Source organism: Plodia interpunctella, chromosome 3 (assembly GCF_027563975.2).
Source record: "Plodia interpunctella isolate USDA-ARS_2022_Savannah chromosome 3, ilPloInte3.2, whole genome shotgun sequence".
In the NCBI taxonomy this organism is placed as follows: domain Eukaryota; kingdom Metazoa; phylum Arthropoda; class Insecta; order Lepidoptera; family Pyralidae; genus Plodia; species Plodia interpunctella.
The window spans coordinates 11,333,628-11,347,880 of NC_071296.1; the positions used below are offsets into that span (position 1 = coordinate 11,333,628).

Consider the following 14,253-nt stretch of genomic DNA (forward strand, 5'->3'; position numbering starts at 1 on the left):
ACGAGATCTGTAGCGCCTCTACGAGATTCGTAGAGATGCTACGAAAACTACGTTTGCTTTTAATTTACGTATTTAGCTCGCGAAGACTCTATAGTGACATGTACAAGCCTTCATTTTAAGTGGAAAACTGAAACTTTTTGAATCTATTATTCAAAATGTGTTATTATCTGCTGGAGCTTAACCTTTGGTCTGATTTTGATGTAATTTAAAAAGATATATAGGTCTGTCATCTGTCAATAGAATTTTTAAGTTCGTTGGGCAACAAAATCGGTTAAGTCGTTTGTTTTGAAATATTCACAATTTTGTGAAAAAAAAAAAAAACAAAACTCATCAAAAATGTATTGTGTTCGCGGGGTCTAAGTTCGCGGCGAACAACTAGTATAAAGATATACATATGTATAAAGTAGTATAATACACAAATGTATAAACTATACGACCACACTTGTCCGAATCGCTTGCCTCTAAACACCCATAATTATATAACGTACAAGCTAGGGCGTAGCACTAATTACTACGCAACTCGTAGAGGCCGCTACGCTTGCGGCAAAGAGTGTGCGGGTTAATTGCTCAATGTGCTTTAACTATATTATAATCTGTGCTTACTCTCATGTGGTACTAGACACAACTGTATTCTGTTCTTGGCGGTTGCTGTACTCGATTTATTATAATAGATATTTTATATCCAGGATTAATATATATATATATATATTGTGAGTTTGAATCCGAAAGGAGCGAATTCTTTTTTTTTAGAATTTTTAGAAATTTATTTAAAGTCATATATTATGTTATTACAAATGACGACGTCGGTGGCGCAGTGGTAAAGTTCTTGCCTCTGAACCGAGAGGTCCCGGGTTTGATCCCCGGTCGGATCATGATGGAAAATGATCTTTTTCTGATTGGCCCGGGTCTTGGATGTTTATCTATATATGTATTTGTTATAAATATAGTATCGTTGAGTTAGCATCCCATAACACAAGTCTCGAACTTACTTTGGGGCTAGCTCAATCTGTGTGATTTGTCCTAATATATTTATTTATATTTATATATATATTTACAAAAAATATGTAAAATTTAAATGAAATATTAGGATCTACCATTTTTTTTAATCCTATTACTGATATACATATTTTTTTTGGCATTTTAAGATTTTATTTTAATTTTCTACTTAAGTCACTTTTAAATATAAATCTTAAGGTCATTAAAATTATTTTATTTTCATATTAATTTCTACTACATAATTTGTAAATGCGTATCACATTATTTAAAAGCATATTAAAATTATATTTTCCTGTCAATTTTCACTTAATAACAAATATCGCATCCAAAAACACAACAAAGCCACAAACAAACAAATTACTCACCGACCGCGAAACTAATAAAAAACTCACCGATGATCACTATAAAACCACAAAAGCACCATTATAAACCATCGTCACTGTAACAGTTGAAACGTCAGTCGTCAACGCGCTGTCGCTGCGATATACCGGCCGTACGTCATCGCGTCGCGCTGCACTGTGGCATGCGTCCAGCGCGCTCCGCTGTCGCGACCAGACTGATGGCGCGCACGGTGTTGCCGCTCCTGAGAAGTCCCAGGTTATGTAACGCGCGTTTGCGTCACGTTTTGTTTTTTTCTTTATTTGTTTTTGTTAATCAACTCGATACATATTTTACTCGTGTGCGTTTAAAATCATATGGCCGATTATTATTTAGAATATTCGATGTAAGTACATAAATGATTTTAAAAAATTAAATTTATTTTTTATTTATTTTTTTACTTCAATAAGTTATGTATATCATCCTAAATTGAATAAAGAATTTTGAATATGAAAAAATAATTTATTTGATTTGTTATTTGTAATTTTGCTTATTTTTACTTTAATTTTGCTTAATAGTTATTATTTAATAAACTTTATATCATAATATGTCTATTTTCAATAACTTATAGTTAAAAATAATTCAGAACTATTAACAATCGACGACGAAATATCAGTTCACGTACAGCTGATTGTTATCGCACGCAAAAAATAAAACAAACACATTGTAATAAATTGAAACAATCCTGAACCATCACCGAAACTGAACTGTAAACAAAATTGGACATAGCAATTTATTTCGTTCGGTGGACCATTTCAATATCTGGGAAGTGTATAAATCTCCCGCGATGGGGGGTAAATCCAGCCAAGTCGGGGTAAATTAGCGCGGCAACACGCATGCGCGATGCGGCCCCGCCCTGTCCCGGCGTAACCCTCTACTTGGTATTTTAAACTTTCTCCCAATACTACAACTTTCGAGTTACAATAAGCAAGCGATTGTGGAGTTGAATTGTTTATGGTACATATTTTAATTGAAGGCTTTTAGTAGTTTGTCTCTTCATAGTCGTATTTCCTCGGGTCGTGGTCTTTATGTGGAATGAAACACACACAACAACTTTCTTGGCACTATTAATGGAGTAATCTGCCATTGCCTTTGCCATTTCACATACAAGTTAATAATCAACCTGTGTGCAGGTTACGATGTGAGGTTACTCACGATATATTCCTTAACCGTAAGCAGGTGTTGGTCTATTAAAACCTATACAGAAGTCAAATTGGTGTACAAACTCATATGACACGAGTAGGATTCGAACCTGAGACCTTTCGACCTACAGGCGGGCGTCTTAACCATTACACCATCGCCGCTTCAAACGAAACTTTTAAAGTATGTTCAAGTTATCTTTTTAATACGTTTCGAATAAACTGAAAAATATTTTCAAATATACATTTTCGAAATTACTAATAATAATAATTCGGAATTTTTTTATATTATATTAATTTTTTTCGAATTAAAACAAAATACAGTCACGAAAATATCTTCTTAGAAATCGAATCAACGTGAGGTGAAAATGCGATACGTATACGATTTGCTATGCCCTGTTCAATCCAGTGTCACAACAGGTCTACGCCATGGCGACACATCTCTGCATGCGAAATATATAACAGGGCTGATCCGGCGATCCATCAATGTTCTGTGCACGGAACACCATCACCTGAGTCAATATTTACCGATGAAGTTATTAAAAACACGCCACAATGTTGGCATGGCATTGGAGCGGAACAATTTGATTTGTGCCCTTGAAAAGAAAAATTATTGAGATGTTTTTTTAAGGGTCACTTAGCTGTGTTTTTCATTAGGGGATGAAAGATGTAATTTTTATTAGGGGTGATAATTCGATATACTACTTGATGTAATAACATCAACAGATTTTTTTTCCGCAAAAATGACATTTATACAGTAGCTTTTAATGTTGTTAGAGAGATTTTATTGCATTCAATGCATGACAAAAAAATAATGTGCATGCAGTTAACCGTTAAAGAGTTCTCTCGTCGGTAACCATCCCTAGATGCACCATCAGTCATGCTTATAATTGCATTGACATCCAATCTAAATGTGTGTACAAATTTCGGCTCAAATCGGTTATAGAAATCTGCTTCGAAATCGAGTTAAAAAACTCGGAACACAAATATATTGCAAATTAAATAAATGCTTGTAAATATACAATTTACAATAGAAGTCTTGTATTGGTATTATGAAGAATCGACTGAAATATTACTTGATTAAGTACCTTTTACTAATTATACCGAAAAAAATACTGTTCGCCGCCAAATGTAATTAATTTTTAGTTTAGTTATTATCTCCTAAATTTCTTACCAATATTAAATGCTACTTGGATGTCCATTCTGCAAACTTACCTGAAAAAAAATTTAATACTTCATTAACATCAAAATATATATATGAATGTTAATTTTTACTATGTAACAATTAATTTCTCAGGTATCAAAGCTCATTTTTTGGCGTAGTTAATTTATCAATTAATTAAGTTATTAATTAATAAGAATACTAAGAAATATAAAGACTTCCAAGGTCATGCCAGAAGCTAGCAGCTGAAAGTGTGTTCCTAAAAAAAATCACAGCGGAAATTTCTCATTAATTTCCGAGTTTCTTTCATTCACAAAGATTACGAAAGGCACAGCGCGTCTTTTTATTATTGAAACTTTTTTTTTGTACTTATCAAGGAAATAAAAAATCATTTCTTCTCATATGCGATGGGCTTGCAACCATTACGGAGATGTTGAGTTTATTTTGAAGCGGATCTCGGTTTCGGCATGACACAGAGAATCTAACATAACATGCACTGTTGAGAAAGACATATACATAGCTCAAATAAAATACCACTTGTATTATAAGCTTAGTTTGTGGGTCATGTGTGGAGGTTTAGAGTGAATCGTGGAGCAATAAACCCAACGTCAAGTTCACGAGGTCATAAAAGATGTTACCTGTAGCTTGTTTGCGCGTTATATAGACGACAACGGATGTTTTTTTTTTTTTTTACATTATTTCATAAAAAATTAATTAAAAACCAAATATCTAAAATTAAATGCTTGTTGTTAAACATATTATTCTCTAATTCTAAGAGTTGGTAGAGTTGAGTGAACCAGTCTACTTTAACGTTAACTTTAACTTGCCTAGAAAAACGCAAAGTACGCCATTTGTCGCAATATTAACAAATTCTACCCGCGATAGTTAAAAGACCGCATCTGTTTTTTTTTTTAAATAAGATTTGTGTACTTTATTAGAACCCGCAAAGAATCTCGATACTGAACATGAATACACGCTTTTGACATATTTTTTGAATCTGTACGATTCAAAAAATATGTCAAAAGCGTACATATACGTAGTTTAATTTTAAAGAATATCACATGACTTATATAATTCGATTTGTGTGCAATAAAAGGTTTTATATTGTTTGCAAGTTAACGCTATTATTAGAATTAGTAGCACCAAATGTATGTTTCCCAAATTACAGTCAAACGAGGCGCGTAGCAAGGAACAGGATTCGATTTCCGATGTCGCCAGCCGTGCTGCCTCGGGTAGTGGGAAACATTTCTGTCTGCCTTCAATTACAGACCGACAAATAGATTTTGAGTTTCCTAAAATTCACTGGTATATAGCCAATACAGTTGCATAAATATAAATCATTATACTAATATTATATTATATTAGATATATCGTCTGTCTGTCTGTTCAGGTACTAACGCTGAGCTGGTATTGATGAAATTTTAAAGAAATATATTTAATGACCCGATGTCAAAAATAGATATCGAGTCGAGCATAGCCGAAGACAACGTCTAGTAAATAAATAGGATAAATATTTATCCCAATGACAAAACAATCTATTTTATCAATTGTATGTTTGTATATGTTGTATATTTGTATGCTTGTATATTTACAAGATTACTCTCATTATGTTATAAAAAAAATTGCTTAACTTTGTCTATTTCAAAAATATATTTCTTTTATTTCTGAATACTTATATATTTCAAAGAAACGTGTGTATATCGCGTTTTGGTGAGGCAACAGCACATCTACCTACCCGAATTCATTGCAAACTCGCCGCTATTACCGCGCCACAGAGGTTCATGCAGGGTAACTTGATGTGGTGTCGACTGTACGAGATAAAAATATCTTTCCAATCACGGTATATGAAAACACAACAAAAATTATCTATTAACTCAATATTTCTCCTAAATTCATTTAAATTTGTCATTGGCCTATAATAAATCGGATTTAACCGACGCAAACACTCAAATTAGACCACTGTCACCCCTGCCTACTCTGCACCGCAATCCTGTGATTGGCAGCAGTGCGCAGTGGGTCGAATGACCCAACGTTACCCCTAAAACGATCCCAACTTATTAATAGATATGCAAATTCTGGAATTAAACCGTTTCACCTTTCCGGTACTAGGAATAATTTAATGTTGAGGAATTTGTTCTGCTCAAGGATTTTGAGCCAAGTGTCGCCTTGATTCGAAATAGATTTATTGAGTAAACAATTGTGACAAAGTGACAATAATTATGTTTTCTGGCCCTGGCAGAAGGGCCAGGGAAGAGAAATCCATAAAAAAAAAAAACAAAATGAAAGAAACTCAAAGACAAATCATTCATTTAGAAATTAGGCTTTTGCAGACACTTTTTCACGTGAAATTTATACTATTATAAAAATACTTATATTTTTATCAAAAAGCAAAAGCTACTAGCATTCCGGAACGATCTTTGGTGCAAAGAAATGTTACTGCTTGCTTACCATTCTTTATTTTTTAATATGTTTTTTTTTTTTCAATAACATAACAAAATACGTGTTCAAAAGTATACATAGACATGTTATGACAGTGATAAAGTGCTGATTTAAAAAAATATTTTTATAAGTTACTTAATATTTAATTACCAACCTTAATATAATATTTTTTAAATAAAAAATACAGTATAATAATTAAAAATAACAAACTATTTAAAAAAACATAAGAATTATATACATATATTTACAAAAATGCCTGTACTTAGCTAACTTGAGAAACTTGAAAATATTTAATTCCCTTCTAGGATTTCCCTTAACAAATCCATACGAAGCCAGTGAAGCCAGTATAAGCTAGTTGGTAAACAATATTCTTCCGTTCCAAAGGAGCGTGTCAACACAATAAATGACCTTTGACTTCCACTAGTCAGTACACAATATTTACACACAGTATGCCTGATTAGCGCGTTCAGTGACGCGGCGAGGGCCAGTCAGATGGAAGCGTGCAGCTTAGCTCGATACACGTGCTGCGGTCACTTGACGTGGGAAATTGACCTCTTTCTCATATTACGTCCGCCTCGAAGCTCGAGGTCCGTTTGGAAAAATTAAGTTCAAAATTATGATGATCCGGCAGTGATTTTACCGGCCGCCTCTGAAACCTCTTTGGGAATACTATTGTGGCATCTAAGACATTTTTCTCTTAATCATAAAGATATCCTTGGGCGGTAAGCACACACCGTAGTGTGAAAATGCAGGATCGCCTAAAGTCACCGAATGGCAAGCGCGTACGCGGGCGTTTTTTTTTTGTATGTATATACGCATATTTAAACACATGTATGTACGCATGTGTCACAATTATATTTAAAAAAAAATACAAATGTTATACGTATGTACTCACTTTGGAGTGCACAGAGTTGAAAGGTATATAACGTGTCTTTTACGTGTGCGGAAAGCTACACTCTAGATATATATTTGAGTATAGTATTTTTGCTCCATTGGAAGAAAGTGGTGTTCTATGAACACAATACATAAGTCAGATTACTCATATGGCACGTATTAGGATTCGAATATGGGACTTATCGATCACAGGCTTTTTACCGCTTTGAATTTTCGAAATGCATTTATGAAAAGTTTTCTCACAGCTATTTTCATTGGTGGAGCCATCAAATTAGCTCAGTCTTCATAGGATGCAACGACCGGGTTGTGGTAGGTAGGTAGAATATGAATTCCACAGAAAAAAATGTGGTAGTTTTTTCTTAAGTAAAATTCAAAGTTAGGGATCACATGCACAGTTCCACTTCCGGACTGATATAATAAATTTGAAAGTGTGTTTATTTGTTCTTTTTTATACTACCAAGCAGATAAATAGGCATGCGGACCACCTGGTGGTAGGTAAGTGGTCACCACAGCCTATGCCCTGCAACACCAGGCCAAGGATTACTTTTTGGCCAAGGATCATAACTCACATCAATTATTCTTGTATTGATTATTATCCAGGTCAAAACGAAAGGTGATTTGACATGGCATTGGCATGGAGATAGTTGGAGAACTGGAGGCTGGCATAAACTACTATTTCTCTTCTATTCTCTTAGAAATTTATATTATAAATAGAACGACAGACGGAGAGATACATGAATTCTCATTCTCAATTGATGGAAAATAAGTAATTGTATTATAAGAATATATATTGGAATGTGATGACGAAAAATGAGAATAGTCAACACAAATTTTTGTTAAGCGTACTGCAATTCAGAAATAAAATTCATTCATATATTGAATTTAATCAGCATATTATAATCAAATCGGCGGATGCGGGCATAAAATACCGTACACAAATTAAATTTAAAACAAAATAAGCGAATGGCATACCGCAGAAATCTATTAAAAAGCTGAAAGGGTATAATTTTGCGAGGAACGGTTACCGACGTCCTAGCTGAGCGACCAGATCAGTACCGTCAATTCAATAATAAAATACCTCGGTGAAATTCTTCTCTAACGCTTGGAAGTCGGCAGTGCATATGTCTATAGTACTCTTATTTTATTATTTTAACGATACAACTTCATGGGTGGGTTGCACCGTCAACTTTGACGTAAATTTTAACGTGAAAAACGCAAAATACGCCATATTGTCTAAACCTCATCGACGCGCCGCCGCCGGTTACAATCAACATCTAATTTGACGGTGCAACTCATGTAATCCCTCCTAAATTAATCATAGATTTTTGATAAATATTTTTAAATATTTATTTGTAAAATATTTTGTCAGCGTAACTCAAGCATGCACAGCGTCGCACTGCGTCGGGTAGCCTTCCGCCACTCACCGAGGACCCGGTTGCCGGGCACACACACAGGTCTCAGTTTGCTGGCACGTAATTACATTTGGATTTCCTAAATATTTTCTAAAATGAAATTAGAATTTTCAGAATTTCAAATTTCCCTAAACTCGTTGATGGAAAATTATGCAATTTTACATTCTCCAGTGCTATAGTGCTGAGTATGAAATTATATTTTGCGCGTTAAAAATCTTTTTACACAAACTATTACGTACCTATAATATATTGAAAGCTTAGGACGGTTAAGTGTCTTGTCTACTAAGAGTGGGTTGCGCCAGTTAACTTTGTCGTTAACTCTAACCTGCGCAGAAAAAGGCAAAGTACGTAATTTTTTCCTACACGTCAGCGGCGCGCAAGTCGACCAACATATATTTCTTATTATTTTCAGAATTCATAAAAAAATTATTCAGCTATAAATTTCGTTGTTAGATTTTATAAATCAGCAATATATTTTCAAAACTATTTCTTACAAAAGTGATCGCCATTTCAAAGTTAAATATATTTCTAGTACAACAAAATCTCGCTCAAAATCATTTCGCCGAACTACATCCAATTAAAATCAAAATGATTCATCCAATTTTCATGGGCGTTTATCTTCCTCCGAATTATCGTAATGAACAGAAATAGTATTTATATAAATGCTGCCTAATGCATTATATATGCATATTGTTAATGCTGATATCGAAATATTATTAAATTTTGAGAGGCTGTCTGTAAAGAAAGATCATCCTAGTAATAAAAATTTTTATTTGTTGCCATGTATTTTTTAAGTAGTTGTTGTTTCTATTGAAAAAAAAATACGGGTTGCACTCCGGGAGCGCCGGCAGAAGTGAAATCTTGAATATTAACGTTGTGCATGTTTGACGTCTCACGAATTTTCGATCAGGTCACGCGTCCTGACACGAGTTTAATATTTTTACCCATCACAAAAAGTGCACAACGCCGCTTCAAAATCTTTAAGATTTACGTTTCAAGCGAATCCTGTACCTGCAGGTTTAAGGGAGATAGAAAAAAAAAAGAAGATCAATCGCGCATTAGATCACCATCATCATCAGCCATTTAATAGTTCCGCTGCAAAGGCATTGTCCTTTCCTACGGGTGGATAAAGAGAATGGGCCGTGACCCACCGCGTGGGCCTAATACGGATTGGTGAGTTTAAACGGCTACAATTACAGCCGGGACCAACGACACACACAAAACACATTAGTTACGTGAATATAATTTAGATTCAGCAACGTAGCACTACATAGTACAAAACACAGTCGATTTCCCGCTGTCCGTCTGTCCCTATGTGTGCGCAACAGATATTGATGCGAGTTATTTTTATTTCTTATTTATAAACTAGATGTTGCCCAGTGCTTCGCTCCCGTGGGAATTTTGAGATAAAATATATCCTATAGCAATCTCGAATAATATACCTTTGTAATGGTAAAAGAATTTTTTGAAGTCGGTTCGGTAGTTTCGGAGATTACCCGCCTCAAACTCACAAACGCTTACCTCTTTATAATAATAGTATAGAAAAAATGATTCCAATGAATTAGGTGTATAATTTATTATGGTTTTACGCGAGCGAAGCCGGGTCGGACCGCTATTTGTAAATAAAAACATACGACCGTAAATTTCGGCAGACGCCAAATATTATCCTTTAAAATATAGGCACACAAGTGGAAATTTTTATAAGCAGCGCAAACAGCTAATGAAGGCTGAAATGTTTGCAAATTCGCAGGTGAGCGCGCGCCGGCGCCGGCAACGGCGCTTCTACAAAATGCCAAATTCTTGATTGCACCGTAACGTGGCTAAAATAGTGAAAGCATAGAAATGAAACTGAATTAAAATAGATTTTCATCGACCTATTTCATCGACGGATGCGCTAGAGCGACGATCTGAATAAGTTCAGCAAAGTATGGCGCGATATAGCGCACTGTCGTGGAAGAGAAAGAGAGAGGTTTTTGCCCAGTACTGGGATATGAATGGTTAAATATAACATTTTATGCATATTATGCATAGATCGAGAAATGCCGACACAACATAATAGAAAAAGGCAGGGAAAGAAGATTTTATATTGTCACGACGGTTACAATCGTCATTCCATTCTTCTTCTATATTCCAATCGTCTTTAGAATAGTTCTGTGATCAAAAGCTATTCTAAAGATATTATACATGCCTTTTACAAATAGCCGACGCAATCATAATATCAACCAGTGTGCAGGTTTCCTAACGATATTTTTTTTTTAAACCAGAAGCAAGTAATCACATACATTATGTTAAGTTGATACATATATACATTATGTTATATAGATATACTCATGGGATACGAGTAAGAATCGAACCTCGGACCTTAAGACTCACAATCATTTCAGCAACGTACAAACAGGCTACCTCTGGACCACCAGTTTCTCAGTGGCAGTTCCCCTCTCTCTATATATTACACACGGATTTTTTGACGGCGACAAGTAACGTGTGCTCGGTTCCCTTTAAATATTTCGCGTCGGAATTTGTTTATTATGTCGTTTGGGGAAGAAGACGCAATCAATCATCAGCCGAGAAGCCTGGTGTCAGATTCTATAGAATTCTGTATTCGGCATTATGTGTTTCGCTAAGATGTTAGATTCTAAAAAAAAATCTCTAATTAAAATGATAAGGGCGTTTGACTAAATTCAAACAATACTGAGCGACGCAGCACTTTACCGCTCATTTGCGCTGTTTTCCATAGATCTTGACAATGACATCGACGTACAACGAATCTCAATGCCTGTCGACAGATGTCAAAACAACGGAGCATAACTGAGTCTTTTAACTAGAAATTCTTCTCGAACATCCCAATGGATGTGCTCTAGACTATCAATTTTTCAGACCCTCTTTTACCTTGAAACAATGGCTATTTTTATCTAAAAGGGTGTAGTCTGTACCCTCACTTGACACACAATGTACAGGAAAGGTGTAACAATAGGGCAACTCTTGTGGTCGTAAGTATAACAGCTATACAACATTTTGTTATCGAATATGTTATAGCTATAACTTTTACGATTATCTAAGTACTGACATTTTGTCGCAAATCGTATACACACTAATCAACTAATTGTCAACCAGTGTGCAGGGAGAAAATGGTTCTGGATTCCATCGCGCGAATTAATCAACGAATACTTCTTTCGATATGTTCGATAAAGGGTAAGGTAAAATGATCCAGGATTAACAGTCATTGAAGAATGAGAGAGAAATCATTATCCAATGGTGGGATATTAAAGGCTATTAAATTATTTATACCAAAAAACAGCCAGATAAAAAGCCGATCCCCAAAATATTCCAATAGTATTGTATACCTTGTAATAGGATACAACTAAAAATACCCTACAAAAATGTAGTAAACATCACTTTGTAAACATCCTAAGCAAAACAAGCTCATATTTATATATTTATTTGCAGACGGGTTTAATTTAGACTGGCAATTTCCGCGTGTCCGGTTCGCAAGACCTCCTCACCTCACAAAGTTTGGGATGCATTGGGTGTGGAATGCTAGTTTGCTTTTGCTGAAAAAAATTTTTTAATTTATTTTTATATTCGCATGAGATTAATTGGTTATCTGAAAAAGTGTTTGTGTTAAACGTATTGTTTATCGATTTTCGCATGACGTGTTTACTAGTAAAGTATTTTTTTTTCCTATTAATTACCTATTTACTTATGAAATTTAATTTTTATGGATATCTACTGTCATACATAATCTACATGTCTTAGTCTATTTTATTTGGTTACTATATTATTTGTATAAATCACTCCACAAACCTCTTAAACAAATGTATAGAAGACTCGCAAACACAAACTTTAGTTATATGTATTTAAGTATAGTTTGTGTGGCAATAGGCGTGGACAAGGCCAGCTTGTGCCAACCCAACATGCTGAACACGGCAGCGATTTACTGTAGAAAGATGGTGAGACCTACGCCCAAGAGTTGGGACATTAATCAAGTTTTCCCACTAATATTATACAGGCGAATGTTTGCCAATTCATCACGCTCACACGGCCGGGCGAATTTTTATGAAATTTGTTATTGAAGTACCCTGCTGAGCTTGGATTAACACATGGGGTAAATTTTAATTCCGAAAGTACGCGATTCCCGTAGGATTTGGTGAAAATGTCGCTTTATAGACGCTGCATGCATAAAAACAGAAGAAACATATTATTAAATATTACGCGAGTAGCACCAAGACGTGCAGCTAGCAATAAACAACATAAAAGGGTGTTCCTCAGAGCGTTCCGACCGCTGCGCTCGTGCTGTCATTACAATTTTTCAAATGTTTAACAACAATAATTATATATTTTACTATGTGACTTTAAAATTATTAATCGTTACTGTGGCAATGTTAATTTTATAAATTATGGATAATGGAAATGATTCCTTCCTCAAGAAAATTGACGGTTCGTAATGACAGCGCGGTCGCAACGGTCGAATCCCTCTGCGAACCACGCAAAACATTATTTCCTGGCCTAAAATCAATGTCATAAGTATAAAGAAACAGATGTATTTATTTGTCGTATGCCATCCAAATATTATACTGCGACCATGACATCAGATTTGATCCTCTGATATTCAAGACGCTGGCTAATCGTTCATGGGATCCTTACATTCCTTTGTATACAAAAGTGACACGAGACACACCCATAACATGTCTTGGTTATATCGACGACTGAAACACGTCTACTGCTATTTTTAGAAGTATCTTGAACATGTCGTTGACGTGTGTAGGATGTGAATGAAACTGTTTAGGGTTCCGAAGAAAATAATGTCTGTCTGTCTATTACACGGTTTATCTTAAAGACTGAAAATTGTAAAGACAAAGATTATTTATTTGAAACATGAGTTTACATTACTTACAATGTGGTGTTAAAAGGCTATGGATAAGCAAATTTAAATGGAGAGCATGCTATCATCTAATAAATAAAAATAACACTACATTTTAATCATGCGAACATAACTGTAGATTCACAAATACAAAAATATAAGACCTATATTTGTTGATTGACGTCCTTTGGAGAAAAGGCTGCTGTGAAGTTTGTTGCGCCGCTTCTTCTTCACCTACGCTTTGGAAGCCGACAGTAGACTTAGTTTAAATAATTTTTCGACGTCAATAAGTGATGTATTATATATCATTCTAAATTTAATAAAGAATTATTAATTTGTATTTGAAAAAAAAATATTTTAACTTTATTGCACAACTTAATATCAGGAAATTTTAAGTACCGGATAACGTTTACACTACGCCCTGCTGGACGAATAAACAGACGCACCAATTTTTCTATTAGTCGCATGCTCCAAGTAAAAGACTGTGCAAAACCGCGGCACACAGTCAGTAGAGAATATACAAATTCCAAATAACCTCGTTTGCCGGAATCATTACTGATCACTGTGAACTAAACAAACACCTTTTCACCCTAGGTTTACAGACAGAATGCGTGGAGGCTGAATAAACTGCAAACCACCTCCTATTGGAGTGTCATGGCGTCGCATCAACAAGAGAAGAGTTCCTGGGAATTCCTGGGCATGAGCGAAGCCTGCCGTTCACCAGCGGCGGTGCTCCGCTTCCTGAAGGAGCTGGGCTGGCTGGAATGAACAGCGGATCAGACTCCGCACGCAGAAAGGGCCCAGACAAGAGGCCTAAATGCGGAAAATTGTCCTCGAGGGAAGTAAGTAACCTCGTGTGTCTCGGTTTCATACGGCGCTGTGACGCCGGAGTCTGCTTAAAATATAAAGCTTAGAATGTTGGAAGATTCTGCTGTGATTTTATAACCGCCTGTCTACCGTCAACCCTCTTCG

General features: G+C 35.3%; 1 protein-coding gene across 14 annotated transcripts in view; it reads right to left on the bottom strand.

Annotated features, from left to right (window-relative positions):
• mmd (mind-meld) overlaps nt 1-14,253 on the bottom strand; it is a 486,484-nt gene that overhangs the window by 374,324 nt on the left and 97,907 nt on the right. The window contains exon 1 of one of the 14 annotated variants that reach the window (XM_053770024.1): nt 1,389-1,539. The exons of 12 other annotated variants lie outside the window; for them this stretch is intronic. The gene's annotated coding sequence lies outside the window, so the exon portion shown is untranslated. Of the gene's footprint in view, nt 1-1,361; nt 1,540-14,253 lie in introns of those variants that run through there. One more of the 14 variants, XM_053770025.1, reaches the window with a different exon arrangement.